The following is a 16,669-nucleotide window of genomic DNA, read 5'->3' on the forward strand; positions in this document are numbered from 1 at the left end:
AGCTGGCACAGCTGGTATCCACACAATCTGTAGAATACTCCGGAAGGTCGTCGGCTAGCAAAATTGGTCAGTCGGCTACTTTAACTGGTCGGTCACCCATTTGTTCTGGTCGGTCGGCCATCTATTTGGTGGGTCGGCAGAATGTTTGGTCGGCTGGCAGAAAAAATCTGCTCTGCAGGTCCAACTTCAAATGGGCATAACTCCTTCATATGAACTCCTTTTCAGGTCATTCTTGTGTCCAAATTGAAGCCCCGGAAGTAAGCTTTCCAATGGCTCTAGACTTGCATCAAAATTCCAACTATGGAAGAAGTTAGGATTATTTTTGTGAAGGTTGCTCACTTTCGGTCCAACCGGGATGATGTCTAACTTCAACCAATCATATCTCCGCCTTTCGGACTCGGATTTAAGAGATTCTTGAATAAAAAATGAAGCCCCGAAAGTCTTCTTTCCAACGGTGGTGGCCTCATAGCTTAACTTCATTTGTATAGACAGATAAGCTTGATTTAGCGAGAACTGCTCGTCCCTCTCTTAGCGATTTTTGCCTATCTTCTTCTCCAACTTGGTTTCTTCTCTCTTCCCCTTCTTTCTTCAACTTCAAACCCCTAAGCAAGGTGTTTTGAAAGATTTTTCAAGGATTTCATCTCTCTTTTATTCATTTCCACTTTGTCCTTACTCGGCTTATCGAAAAGCGCATCATTTGACAAAATGTGAACCTCCGAACATTGTAGAAACTTTATTTCAAAAATGTTTTGAAAGAGTGGGGTCTAAGGTCTAAAAACCCTCCAAAATAACTTTGGTCCAAAATGGGGTGTGAAGTTGAGATTTGTCTCTCTCCTTGCCGAAGAAACTGAACCTTTGCCCTGCACACCTTTCTCCACCAAGTAATCCATCAGTAACGCCCAAGTCTTGAGAGCGGTCAAAAATGGGGTGTCCACTGCTGCCCCTCTTTGACAGAACTCGGAAGTCAAGAAGTGATGTGAGTGAATGTCAAAGCCTAGAGACGACCCATTTTTGACAAGGCCGAAGACTTGGACAAACAAACAAAATACCGATAAATAAATGGTTGTGCCCGCAGGCTGCCTACGTGGCCCTTTGCAAGGAATCAAACCAGCGTAGTTCAAGGGCAGGATGCAAATGATATGCAGGAAGACTTTGATAATTGGACTTATACGCTACGCGAAGCCGGTTTGAAAATTGCGAAATCTTCACGAACATGTGCGATAGATATACAAAGTGAGTAAGCATGTGCGATAGATACACTAAGTGAGCATAGTGTGATAGATACACAAAGCGAGCATGTGATAGATACACAAAGCGAGCGTGTGATAGATACTCAAAGTAAGTATAGTGTGATAGATACACAAAGTGAACGTGTATGATAGATACACAAAAGTGAGCACGTGTGATAGATACACAAAGTGAACAAAGTGTAATAGATGCATTAGGAAAGCGTGTGATAGATACACAAAGTGAAGCGAGTGTGATGGATACACTATATGAAGCAAAGTGTGATGGATACACTAGGTGAGCGTGTGATAGATACACAAGGGTGAACGCAAAGTGTACTAGACGCACTAAGCGAACAAAGTGTGATGGATACACAAAAGGTGATGAAGTGTGATTGATACACTAAACATGGACACAAAGTGTGATAGATGCACCAAGTGAACAAAGTATGATTGATATACTAAATGTGAACACGAAGTGTGATAGATGTACTTAGTGAACAAAGTATGATAGATATACTAAAGGTGAACATGAAGTGTGATAAATGCACTTAGTGAACCAGTATGATGGATATACTAAAGGTGAACACGAAGTGTGATAGGTGCACTTAGTGAACAAAGTATGATAGATACACTAAAGGTGAACACGAAGTGTGATAAATGCACTTAGTGAACAGAGTATGATAGATGTACTAAATGTGAACACAAAGTGTGATAGATGCACTAAGTGAACAGAGTGTGATTGATACACTAAAAGCGAACACAAAGTGTGATAGATGCACTATGTGAGCAGAGTCTGATAGATACACTAAAAGCGAACACAAAGTGTGGTAGATGCACTAGGTGAGCAGAGTGTGATTGATACACTAAAAGCGAACACAAAGTGTGATAGATGCATTTAGTGAACGAGTATGATAGATACACTAAAGGTGAACACAAAGTGTGATAGATGCACTTAGTGAACAAGTGTGATGGATACGCAAAAGGTGAACACGAAGTGCGATAGATGCACTATGTGAACAGAGTATGATAGATATACTAAAGGTGAACACAAAGTGTGATAGATGCACTTAGTGAACAAGTGTGATGGATACACAAAAGGTGAACACAAAGTGTGATCGATGCACTATGTGAACAGAGTATGATAGATATACTAAAGGTAAACACAAAGTGTGATAGATGCACTTAGTGAACAGAGTATGATTGATATACTAAATGAATGAAGTGTGATTGATACACTAAAGGTAATGAAGTGTGATGGATACACTAAAGGTGAACACAAAGTGTGATAGATGCACTATGTGTACAGAGTATGATTGATTTACTAAATGAATGAAGTGTGATTGATACACTAAAGGTAATAAAGTGTGATGGATACACTAAAGTAAACGAAGTGAATATGTGCATGATAGATACACAAAATGAGGATGTGTGTGATAGATACACTAAGTGAATGAAGTGTGATTGATACACTAACAAATGATCTCAAACGGAACTTCTTTGAATGAACCGTACATACAATATCGTGCATGAATGAGAAAGAAACTTGATAGGTACAATGCATTACAATGCATGATGCTTAAGGAAAGCAATAAATAGACAAAACAGCGCTTTAGAAAGCACCTCATGAGGTGAGTGGCGGTGAACCGCTCTGCTCCGATGGGGATCTTCCCCTGTGCTCTTCGAACACTTACCTTCAACTTACAGTACAAAGGCCCTGAAATACTGACAAGGGTTCTACGCGTAGAACACTTTGGATGCCGCCTTTTTTTCCTGATCATATTCACAACTTTCCCTATTCTCCAACGGGGTGACAGACTAGGTTGGTTCTGTATCCAGAATTGAGGTGCATACACGCTATCTCAACCTATGGGGCTTCCATACAGATTTCAAACCGGGGACACACCCCTGGGTATTTAAACCAGACTTTAGTCTCGGAAATCCCGAACCTTTGCGTTCTAGGCAACAGCCATTCGAACTCTAGTTTCCACCGTCGCAGTTGGTCTCCTAGGAACTCATTGCGAATATAGCCAAGATGCCTCTGGTAGGGAATGGTACTCAGGGAGAGCACTTTTGATCGCCATTCTGACTTGAAGCAGACTTGTTCTTGAGCTTGAGGTAGAGGCACACTCATACTTCGGAGCATTGGCAAGACCTGAAGACGTACACACGGAATGTAGTCTCGGAACTTACTAAAGTTGAAACAAACTCAGATGCTCGACATTTCCTCTTTTATTTTGCTTTGTAGTCTGGAACCCATATAGCTTCAGATAGGTCCTGGTTTTACTGTTCTGACATGGCCCGGGTTGAACCTTGCGGTTTTATGAAAGAACGAATCTTGTTTTGCACAGATGTGGAGAATGGCACGGCACTCGGAGCGCAAAACGATTTTATTTTGAAATTGATAAATGAGTTCTCGACCGGGTATTGAGCCTACGACTGAACACAACGCACTACGACTCAACAACGGAAAACAAAAGGTAAACAACCTAAACACAAATACAGACACTCAAAAAAAACGACTCAAGACAAGAATCAAGGTAAAACAAAAAGACACGACACTCAGACGCGCACAGGGAGCTTGTTTCTCTGGGTGTTGTTTCCCACCCTTTCTCATTTGTGATTCTCACATCACTCGGCCTTCAAGCTCGGTTTTTCTCACAAAACCCTTTTCTCACTTTTCTCTCATCGTACATCTCTCTATTCTTTATTCTCTCATTTTTATCCCTCCCCAGGGTGGTTGATGGATAAACAAAAAGTTGTGGGCTCTTGCCCCTAGCACTCAGCTAGATTCTTCTTTTTCTGCGCGTAGCTAGTGAGTTCCTCCCACAGAGGGGTTGTGCTGCAACTGGGTGTGTAGCAAATTTGCAGCTAGCATCGGTTGATGATGCTTTGCTGGGGAGTTTGGACGTGATCAGATCTGTCCAGATGAGGGAGTGGAATATCTTGGTCCATTCTAGTTTGTGCTTCGCACTTGACTTGATACCTCGTTGCTTGGAGGATGTGAGAGCTTTCTCCCCTATTGCGGTCAGCTTCAGTGGTGCCTTTTTCTGACAGGTAGAGTGTCCTTCTTGGCAAGTATGGTGCCCTTTCTGACAAATGCATTGACAACAGAGAAAAGATCGGAAGCTTGACTCAATTGTGCCCCTAGTTCATTATTTTGACCATTTTTTTTTTTTGTTTTGGCTTTCTACTAAAACAATTTTGACCAACATGAGAGTTAGATTAACATGTTTGTTCGATTTTTTGATTTAAAATCAAGCAAGTCAAGCTGTGAGCACTGAAAATTTTCCTGTTTTAGGTCCAAGAAATGGTTCAGTTTTGGAAAAATGGAATAATTTTCGAGAGAATTAGTCAACCTCAGTAAAAATTCTCAAAAACTGTTTTGCAAACGACCACTGCTCAACGAGCACGGAACCTACCCTCGAGATGCACAACCTCAGATTTGAAGGAAAATTACCCCTTGCTTGAGGGGAGCTGCATGGCAACGGAAAGTTTCCCCTTGTTTGAACAGCATCGCAGCGCATTGTATGGCAGTCCTCAGAGCGACAAACACAACCAGACTCTCGGATACAGAGAAGGCGAAGATGATCAAAACCATTACATGGGCACAATCAATTTGAAGTGTTTTACGGCTGGACTTCAGAATGAAGTTGCCTACGTATCCCAAAGATGGGAATCAAGCCTTGCGTAGTTCGGGGTTAAGGTACACTCGGGTATTTAACCTCTCCTTTTTATGCTCTAACTTTTGCCAAGGCCGCCCTTTGCGGGTTTTCAACCTTGCGAGCTCTATTTTTCTTTTCTTTTTTATTTCTTTTGTATTTTCTTTTTTCTTTTTCATCTTTTCTTTTTATTTTCTTCATTTTTTTTTGTCTTCTTTTTTTGCATTCTCTTTTTTTGTATTTTTCTCTTGCTCTAACTTTTGCCTGGGTCGCCCTTCCGGGTTTTCGGCCCAACGAGCCTCTCAAAGGGTAAAAGTGTAACAAGTCCATGCCAAATGGTTTTTAGATCCTGAAGTCATCTGAGTCCAGGAAAATGGCTGTTGTTCGCTGACGATGCGGGAGTCCATCCAATAGGGGGTTGAATTTGCCCTTAGTGTTGCGGATAGGAACTCAGTTGTTCTTCAGCAGAAACTGTCTTCTTTGCTCCCTTATGGGATTTAGCATTCTTACCGACCTTTGTTAGCTTGAGAAACATCCCAATTTTTTTGACTCTTCGAGCACATCTGACAGTTTTGCCCCTAGTTCGAAGGGTGCTTCTGATCTAGCTTTGCAAGCTTCCTTTGAAAACACTTGATCTTCTTGATCTGACTCTTCTTGCCCCTAGTTCGCGGGCTGCTTCAAATCTGGCCACACATCATGATTGGCCTTGGAACATTCTGAATCCAAGTTCAAGGTTTTGAAATTAAGAGGGGTCGAGTCTCGAGGCTGAGAGCGATCCTAAGCTGCATAATCTCAAGAGTGATTCCATACAAGTCTTCGTAGGACCGCGCAAAACATTTTTTGAAATCTTTTAAGAAAGCGACTAGTCGCTCGCGTTGAAGACAATGTTGAACCAATCTGGATCAAGCCAGGATCCTTCTCAGTACTCACATTAACAAACATGATTTCATTCATTAAAGGCTTAGCGTGCTTCTCTTTCTCTCAATTGATCAAACTTTGCAAAACCCGAGGAATTCCTTCCTCTTCGTTTTCACCGCAGTGTACGAAAAAGTTTTGAAAAACTTAGGTCAATGCAACAATTTCAAGGCACAGAAGAGCAGGTGAAAAGTACTACCGCTCTATTCAAACTTTCTAGCACGACTGGCGCAAGGCAGAAGCAAACACAAGAGTGTGAAAATCACTGCTGTTTCATTCAAATCTGTTGGCACAACTAGCTTCCCGGCAGAAACAGACTCAAAAGAAAACAAAAGGACAAACACAAAACAAAATAGTGATATCCAAAGTAACTCCCCCGGAATCACCCGAATCTAACAAAACAGGACTGACTCGATACAACAAGACAGACCCTACTGACTCAGTATAAAAGACTGACTATATACAAAACAACAGACTGACCCAATACCCAAGTCAGAAAGTACAAAAACTAGCATTCACAAATGCTCGAAACAGTGCGTGCCATACGCCACATCAGGAGTAAACTGAGCGCCGCCCGCAGGTGGTTCATCCCTTGATCACATCACATTATCCCCCACAAGTTCACTGATCAAGTGCCGATAGACTTTGCAGGACTTGGTGCGGCAATGACCCCGTTGTCAAACAGATCTTGTACATCATGGCGCAGACGAAAGCAACTGTCGGTGTCATGACCGGTTTGTTGATGGTAGGCACAGTATTTAGTCTGATCATGCTTTGCAGGGATAGGATCGGGTAAGGGCCGTTGTTCTAATGGCTTCAGATGTCCTTTCCGGATTAAGACCTCTAGAGCCTTTGACAAAGGCATATGAAGTGGGGTGAAAACCCTCTTGACTCGAGGTGGATATTTGGTTTCTTGTGAGCTACTTCTGGACGCACCGATGAATGGGGTAGCTGTTTTTGATGCGGTGGTGGTGACCATGCCCACTTCAAAAGATCTCGCAGCTGCATCACCACTGGTGGTCGCATTCGAACCGCGGGAAAACGCCCTCCTGGGCTGCTCCTTCTCCTGGTCAAGAAGGCCCTGCTTCATAGCGTTCTCGATCTGTACTCCCATCTCATGTAAGTCTGAAAAGGTGGGGAAGGGGAGAACGATCATTTTCTGCATAAGCTTGGGCTGGAGATTGTGCACAATCATCCGAATTTGATCTTTGTCAGTGGGCCTAAGGGTCATCATCGAGGCCTTGGCCCTCCAGCGGCCTACGAAATCAGAAAAACTCTCCTTAGGCTCTTGCCTTGTTGTCTCAAGATCACGGGTTGTGACCTCGATTTGCATGCTATAGGAGTACTGCGCAACGAAGGCCCCGGCCATCTTATCCCAATTCCGTTTGACATCGTCTTTGTAGCAAGTCCCGCGGGGGACCTCAGCTACAGCTCGGACTCGATTTTTGTCAGTCACGGTTCTAAGTCTGAACCAAAGAGTCCAAATCCGGCAAATCGTTTTTTTGAGAAAACTGATTTTTGAAAGAAGTGCCAAACATGGACTGCTTTGCCAGATACAGAGTCGCCACCTAAATATTTTATTTTGGGAAATTTAGGAAACCCTGACTAGGTGCCAAAAGGCCACGTGTCCGTCATCACCAAAGTTGCCTCGGCTCGGGAACTTGGGTACGATTGGGGAAGGTCACTTCGTGAGCACCCCCGCTCGCCCGGTCATAGACCGGCCTCTACTAACCATGATATCAATTTTTGAAAACTTTGTGTGTCCTTATTCCGGTTATTTAGCCTAGGTTACTATGTGATGCTCACAGCATACAAGTATAGACTGGGTCGTCCGAATTGGAACGAAACATTTTGTGTTTGTTTTTGAAAATGGTTTGCTACCCGCAGGTAGGCTTGAAACATTTGATGATTTACTCCAATTCAGATAACCCAACCTTCACCCACAGGCATTCAGGCAGATATATCACATAAGCAATTAGCCTCATGGCAAGCATGCTATCATGGCATTCACTCACACGCATGCAAGGATGCTAAAGCATAAAGCTTACCGAGTACTCCAAGCCAAAACAGAAACTTCATTAGAAATCATGCATGATCCTAAGTATACAGAAATGCCTAATGCAACACATGCAAAAATGCAACTATAGCAGGCTCGGCTGTTCTAAGATGGCATATGAAATGCTACAACTATCATGTATTCAATTTGGATTTGAAAATACAATGCAGTTAGTATGATGCGCCGAGCCCGGTGCATCCGATACAGATGAATGATGCAAACATGTTGTCATACTGTATGCTAATTTAAACATGCCCTAATCTAACCATCAAAAGCGGATAAATAAAAGGGAGAAAGACGTGGGGTTGGAAGACATACATCACACTCACCCACACTTATTACAGTTGTGCCCTCACTCGGAGGGTTCGAATAAATATACAGTCCCAATATTACAGTCCCGAATAAAAGAATATTACAGTCCGAAATATTACAAAATTCTAATTAATTAAAGAATTTAACTAAGAAAGCAAATAAAACTGGCGTGCAAGCTAGGGACTGCCTTGCTTCTGATGGATGATGCATGTCTAGATTGTCTTGCGCGGAAATCCACCGGAATGCCCCAATTAGCCTCTGTTGACACCTTTTCTTGAAATGCGTGCCAAACCCCAAAAGTTGCTGATTCTTCGTTTTGCTGCAACAGAGAGCAGGAAAGGGGCATAGCAATGTATCTGCACAGATATATGCATGTCTCGATCCTTGTGCCACCAATCACGCATACCGAGGCATGATGGCCGAGGAATCGAAATGCACAACTCAATATAGGATGAATGCACATGAAACTACAGCTAAAACCTAACTCCATCATGGATTATCCGGAGTGTCGGTGACTGGGGAATTGAGACACATTCCGTCACTTGGAGTACGAAATATACCTCGTTTCCCGTACCCGGGCTAACTCCTATTCCGGACACGATGCAATATGCATGATATGCATGAAATGCAACTAAGATGCAATTCTAACATACACAGAATGCTATGAAAATGAAATGCCTCGAAGTGCGTGCACTCGGGCACGCAAACCGAGGCGATGGTAAAATGCAATGAAAATGAAGTGCCTCGAGGTACGTGCACACGGGCACGCAAACCGAGGCGATGATAAATGCAATGAAGATGAAGTGCCTCGAAGTACGTGCACATGGGCACGCAAACCGAGGCAATGGTATGTGTCTCGAAATGCGTGCACGCGGGCACGCAAACCGAGGCGATGATATGATGCAATGAAATGACATGGAAATGACAAATGGGCTTATACCAACATTAGTGAGCCTCAGCCACACTCACATGGGATGCCAGCGGATAAAAAAAATGAGGTGCCTCGAAATGCGTGCACACGGGCACGCAAACCGAGGCAATGATGAAATGCAATGGAATGACATGGAAATGACAAATGAACTTATACCAACATGAGTGAGCCTCAGCCACACTCACATAGGATGCCGGCGGATAAAAATGAGGTGCCTCAAAATGCGTGCACACGGGCACGCAAACCGAGGCAATGATGAAATGCAATGGAATGACATGGAAATGACAAATGGACTTATACCAACATGAGTGAGCCTCAGCCACACTCACATAGGATGCCGGCGGATAAAAATGAGGTGCCTCGAAATGCGTGCACACGGGCACGCAAACCGAGGCAATGACAAAATGCAATGGAATGACATGGAAATGACAAATGGACTTATACCAACATGAGTGAGCCTCAGCCACACTCACATAGGATGCCGGCGGATAAAAATGAGGTGCCTCGAAATGCGTGCACACGGGCACGCAAACCGAGGCAATGACAAAATGCAATGAGACATGGCAAAAATGATGTGCAAGCATACTAACAGAATTTCAGCAACAAAATATGAGGGAAAACAGTCCCGAAATGAAGCGAAATGACATGAAACGCAAGGAAATGTCCCGAAATGCAACATTAAGCACCCGAAATGGCCTATAGCCATGCCAAACATGCACAATATGGACATGCAATGCAAAGACAGAAGCTAGACAGTCCCAAAAGATGCACTTTCACAGTTATAAACATGGCCAAACAGCAAGTATAAGTAAGGGAAAAATAGCATGCAAGAATAGGGGACAAAAGAGGGGTAATGAAGTAAGTGGTATAAGCAAAACCCAAACTGAAAAATTTCCTTCTACAACACTGAAGATGGACCAAACATATGAACATTTACAGTATATGACAGTCTCAAAATCAGTATACAAATATGCTAAAAATGTGATGTAAAATGAAGCTCAAAAGGTGCTAAAACATGAAGTATACAAAATAATCACCAAACAGAAAAAAAGTGTGAATGAAACATGAAGTATAGGCCAAAATAAGACCACTTTCAGTTCGGACCAAGGTCCAAAAACAGAAGCAAATAGGGCTATCAACTCATGCAAAAATGAGGCCAAATAAGGGATTGAACTACAAGTGCCACATGGAGACACTAAACAATGTTGAGCCCTTCTCCAATATTGAAGAGGGGCTCAAAATAAGCCTCATATCAGTTTACAACATGCTCGAAAATAAATTGCTCATGGGTCAAAAATAGCATGCAAAACTATGACATACAAGATGATCAATGAAGCAAGTGTATTATGGAGGGCTCAAACAGGGTTGAGCCCTTAATGAGAAGTGAAGATGAGCTCAAAATATGGCCCTTTTCAGTTAGGGCCGAAGCTTGAAACCAAAAAGAAATGAGGCTTAGAAATAGATCAAGGAAAAGGGTCAAAAGGATCAAAGTGTAACTTACCCTTGAAGATCCAAGCTTTTGTTGCTTCTTGGATGGATTTGCAGCTTCTTTAGCCTTCAAGAATCCCTCCTTGCTGCTGGAAATGAGATGGTGGTGGTAGAGCTTGGTGGTGTAGAAGGAATGAAGGTTATGGACTTAGGGTTTTTTGAAGAATTGAAGAAGAAGACAATGGAGTTTAGGGTTTGTGCTTGGAGAGGAATTTTTCCAACCCTCAAGAAGAAGACCCTCAGCTGGTTATAAGGGCAAGAAAGGGGTGTAAAAGGGGGGTGAATTGGAGAGCATAACTCTCTCCCAAAATATCCCCCGGATACAGAAAATATCTGGGGGATATTGCCCCACAGCTGGAAAGGGTACAGTGCAAGGAAGCTGGCCGGCCTCTCACTTTTGTTGGAGGTGGCCGGCCGGCCACACCCCCTAGCCGGCCGGCTAGGGGTCAAAAGGGTCAAGCACATTTTCTGGCCGGCCAGGTATTGGGGAGGTACCCCTATGTGTGTACAACACAACCATGTGGTTAAAAGTCCAAGAAAGTGGGTCCAAGGGGTTGAACATTGGCTCGGAAAGAGGGGTTCAAAAGGGTCAAGTGACCTTAATGGCCGGCCACCAACTTTTAGTGGCCTCTCAGATGTGTAGATCACAGATATGTGGTTGAAAGTTCGAGGAAAAAGGTCCAAGGGGTTCAACATTAGCCCGGAAGAAAGGGGTCAAAAGGGTCAGGTGACCTTAATGGCCGGCCACCAACTTTTAGTGGCCTCTCAGATGTGTAGATCACAGATATGTGGTTGAAAGTTGACAACATTAGCTCCAAGGTATTTAACATTAGCCCGGAAGTTGGAAAAACGGGCGCCGGGAGGCTCCGGAGGAGAGATAACTGGCTGCTGCAACAATTGCTGGCCTCCCACCCTTCAGTGACCTTCCTGGTGATAAAACAGAGGTACCTGCCAAAAATGAGCGAAAACCGTTGCAAAACGAATGTTCCGGAGCCAAAACACGCAGTTCGGGGTCCCGAAAATGGGCTGTTAAGCACCGAAAGTGGCATTCGACCTCGAAGTGGGTTTCTCAGCCCCCAGTGTCCCTCAAAATGGATGAAATAAGATGTATGCCAAAAATCAGAGCAATAGGAGATGGTTAAGCGGTCCCGAACCGAGGCACACGGCCTGACGGCTCCGAAAACCGAGAACCGGACTCCGAAATGGGAAAAATGGCCTACGGCCACCAAATGTAGCCTACGGACATTGAGAGATGGTCTACGGGACCTCTCCCTCCCCTCAGGAAAGGAAACAGAGAAAACCGAGTCTGGTTCGCAAACCGAGACAAGGCACAGAAGGAGGTTCGGAAGTCCGGAGGCAGGGCTCACGGCCGCAACTCTGAAACTTCTGAACGAGCACAATATGCAACATCGCCAAGCGCTCAATTGGCGACGTCTGAGTCTTAAGGTCAGTCAAAAATGGGGTGTCTACAGTTGCCCCTCTTTGACAGAACTCGGAAGTCACAAGTGACGGGAGTGAATGTCAAAGCCCAGAGACGACCCATTTTTGACAAGGCCGAAGACTTAGACAAACATACAGAATAACACAGAGATGTGCCCGCAGGCATGCCCGCAGGCAGGGGCAAAATGCAAAATGATATGCAAGAAGCCGAAGGTAACCCAATGATCGTGCAAGTGCAGCAAGCTGTAATGAAGCAGGTATTCGCAAACAGATGCAACAGTTTTAAGCAAGAATGCAAAGCAACAACTACATTTCATGCAGTTAAGAATGCGGAGGATTATTCAATCCCCGCCACGTCTCACACGGAGAAGATACGATACCTGCGCGATTCGTCTGGTCGCATCAGCCTCAATTGAACCGTACATACAATATCGTGCCTGCAAAAGAGAGAATTTGCAACAAGCACAATATGCTAACAACATATATTTAGTGTGATTTCGAAAGTTCGACACGCGCAGTGCCGGTGAATGAATGCATCGCAATGCAAGAACGGAATATGCGCGACAACGCACGCTCAAGCACAGAAGTATGATTAACATCAAGAAACGTGCATGTTAATACAGGTATGTTCATGAAAATGCAAGATAATGTGACATGAGCATGAATCAGGGCGCCCGTTTGTTATGAAACAACGAGTACGGAAATGCGCGTTTTGGCGAAGGCGACTCGACCACGGCCTCCGGTATGCTTCCCTGAAGGGTTACAACTCATTCAAAAAGGATACACTTTGATTTCGATGAATGATGGTGAGACACATGTCAAAACTTGAAACTGAAGTCCCGACGGAGCTATTTCGCGACCGGAAGTGCACTTTTCTTGAACTTTTTCAGGTCCCGGGAACTCCGATCTTCCTCAAAATTTGCAGAGAGCTAGGTGAGCATGTAGGGAGCATGGCCGGCCGTGTGTCTTCCCAAGGGGAGGTGTCCAACCGGTTTCCACAAAAGTAGATGGCTGGCCGGCCATTTCTGCAAAAAGCAGATGGCTGGCCAGCTAGAAATAGAGGCCGGCCGGCCATGCCCTTTTCCCAGGGGCATTTTGGTCCTTTTCCCTCCTTTTTTGCATGCCTTTTCATCCAAGGCTTGAAGCCTATAAATGGCAGCCGAACCTCACTTCATTTCTTGCCTCTTTCAAAGCTTTTCTCTCCAGTTTTGAGTTTCACGCGCGTTTTCCAACGCCCCGCGCAAATTGTTTTCGCAAAAACACTCAGTTTTAAACATTTTGGAGCGATTAAATTCCGACTTCGGAGCTTCTTTTGCATCTTCACCACTTGGGGTAAGTTTGTTTTAATATTTGGAAGATTTTCCGGGAGTTGACTTTTGTTGACTTTTTATTTCCCGAGAGTTGACTTTTGTTGACTTTTTTCCAATTTTTGCTCATTTTGCTCATTTTTGCTCCCCTTTTACAGATTCTTGAAAATGGCGGGCAATTCTCCTCACGGTGGAGGTTTTCTGGGTGCCGGGGACGATTTCGATCCTATGACTCTACCTCCGAGGACTCGCCCTTTCATTCCCGAGAGGTACCGTCCGGCAGCGCACGTCCTCCCGCGCGCCGTTTTCCGTCACTTTACCAGTTTTGACGAGAGAGCACCCATGGATCTGCTTCTCAGAGAGCCGGAGCAGCATCTCTCTCACGATGCCCGAGAGGTATTTTCCTCATCTTCTGTATTTTTCATTTCGCACCTTTGCCATGCTTGAACATGTTGTTTAGCTTAGGACATAGTACTTTTGCTCACATCTTGAACATGTAGCTTCAACATTCGAATTTCTGAACACTCGGCTCATTAATTAATTACGAACACACCGCCCGAATTTGAAAGTGAACACACAGCCCACACTTTAAATTTTCTGAACACGCAGCCCACAATTTAACTGAAAATTGAACACGCAGCCCAGGTAGATAGTGAACACGCAGCCCACAAATTAACAGAAAATTGAACACGCAGCCCAAATTCCAAATTTTCTGAACACGTAGCCCAGATAGATATTGAACACGCAGCCCACAAATTGACTGAAAATTGAACACGCAGCCCAAATTCCAAATTTTTTGAACACGCAGCTCAGATAGATAGTGAACACGCAGCCCACAAATTAACCGAAAATTGAACACGCAGCCCAAATTCCAAATTTTCTGAACACGCAGCCCAGGTAGATAGTGAACACGCAGCCCACAAATTAACTGAAAATTGAACACGCAGCCCAAATTCCAAATTTTCTAAACACGCAGCCCAGATAGATAGTGAACACGCAGCCCACAAATTAACTGAAAATTGAACACGCAGCCCAAATTCCGAATTTTCTGAACACGCAACTCAGATAGATAGTGAACACGCAGCCCACAAATTAATCGAAAATTGAACACGCAGCCCAAATTCCAAATTTTTTGAACACGCAGGCCAGATAGATAGTGAACACGCAGCCCACAAATTAACTGAAAATTGAACACGCAGCCCAAATTCCGAATTTTCTGAACACGCAGCTCAGATAGATAGTGAACACGCAGCCCACAAATTAACTGAAAATTGAACACGCAGCCCAAATTCCAAATTTTCTGAACAGGCAGCCCAGGTAGATAGTGAACACGCAGCCCACAAATTAACTGAAAATTGAACACGCAGCCCAAATTCCAAATTTTCTGAACACGCAGCTCAGATAGATAGTGAACACGCAGCCCACAAATTAACTGAAAATTGAACACGCAGCCCAAATTCCGAATTTTCAGAACACGCAGCTCAGATAGATAGTGAACACGCAGCCCACAAATTGACTGAAAATTGAACACGCAGCCCAAATTCCAAATTTTCTGAACACGCAGCCCAGATAGATAGTGAACACGCAGCCCACAAATTAACTGAAAATTGAAAACGCAGCCCAAATTCCAAATTTTCTGAACACGCAGCCCAGATAGATAGTGAACACGCAGCCCACAAATTGACTGAAAATTGAACACGCAGCCCAAATTTCAAATTTTCTGAACACGCAGCCCAGGTAGATAGTGAACACGCAGCCCACAAATTAACTGAAAATTGAACACGCAGCCCAAATTCCGAATTTTCTGAACACGCAGCTCAGATAGATAGTGAACACGTAGCCCACAAATTAACTGAAAATTGAACACGCAGCCCAAATTCCAAATTTTCTGAACACGCAGCCCAGATAGATAGTGAACACGAAGCCCACAAATTGACTGAAAATTGAACACGCAGCCCAAATTCTAAATTTTCTGAACACGCAGCTCAGATAGATAGTGAACACGCAGCCCACAAATTGACTGAAAATTGAACACGCAGCCCAAATTCCCAATTTTCTGAACACGCAGCCCAGATAGATAGAATTTGCATGTAGCTTATTTTTACTTCATCGGTACACAGCCCACTTCATCTCATTGGCACACAGCCCATTTCTTTCATTGGCACACAGTCCATTTCATCTCATTGGCATACAACCCATTTCACCTCATTATTGACATATGTATTCATTCTGAATGCAGGCTTGCTCCCGTAGTGTGCGGGGGTATGGTTCTACCATGGCGCGGGATTGGTATGCTGAGCTCCCGGAGGGCGTCGGAGACTTGGTAGATTTGGCGGGATTTGGACCCTTCTGTACCGGGTTGTCACGTTGTCCTGCCAGGAGGACACTGATGGCAGCCCTAGTAGAGAGATGGTGGGACACCACCAATTCCTTTCATTTCTCTGCTACTGGGGACATGACCATGACCCCTTTCGACTTTGCTGTATTGACCGGCCTTGACGTCGGAGGTTGGCCCATCCCTCACGACGAGGATATGGGTGAGTGGGAGGTCGCCTGGATGTATCTGCTTGGGGCTCGCCCACCTGTTGATAGGGTCTCAGGGAGAGTCCGGTATACTTGGTTCTCTTCCCATTTTCGGCGGGCAGAGATGGTGCCTGAGAGCCCCGAGGAGACGGAGCAGTACGCCCGTGGTTTCCTGATGTTCCTCTTCGGAACTACCCTGTTCGCCGACAGAGGGAACACCATTGGGCTATATTTGCTGAGCGCTCTAGTCGACCTATCACAGGTCCATAGATATGATTGGGGTGGCGCCGGCCTGGCTACCCTTTATTTTTACATGAGCGCGACCTCCCGCGGGCGGGGCGATTTGCTTGGCGGCTACTGGAGAGCCTGGGAGGTATTTTCTGTTTCCTTGATTTACATTTCTGCTTCTCAATACTTGTACATTGCACACACAGTGCACTTTTACAATCTGTATTTTGCTCTCAGCATCTCGTACTTACATTCTGCACTGCTTTTCCCAGCTATGGGTGTATGTATACTTTCCATCATTAGCCCCTGAGCTGGAGGTGGTAGGGATTCCCGTGACCCCATATTCGTTGATATTCGAGGGTCCGCACCAGTCGAGGCCTCGAGAGACCCTCGTTCGCCTGCGACAGTACTTCGACACTGTGCGACACTCAGAGGTACTTCAGAACTTACAGTTCTTGTCATTTTCATCTTTGATTTGCTCTGCATATTCTCGACTTCTGATTGGTTTATGCATTTATCATCCGCAGATTACATGGCAGCCTTGGGCGCCTCTAGGTGATGATCCCCGACTTCAGTATACC

This window comes from Camellia sinensis, chromosome 10, assembly GCF_055761805.1.
Source record: "Camellia sinensis isolate YWXY chromosome 10, ASM5576180v1, whole genome shotgun sequence".
In the NCBI taxonomy this organism is placed as follows: Eukaryota; Viridiplantae; Streptophyta; class Magnoliopsida; order Ericales; family Theaceae; genus Camellia; species Camellia sinensis.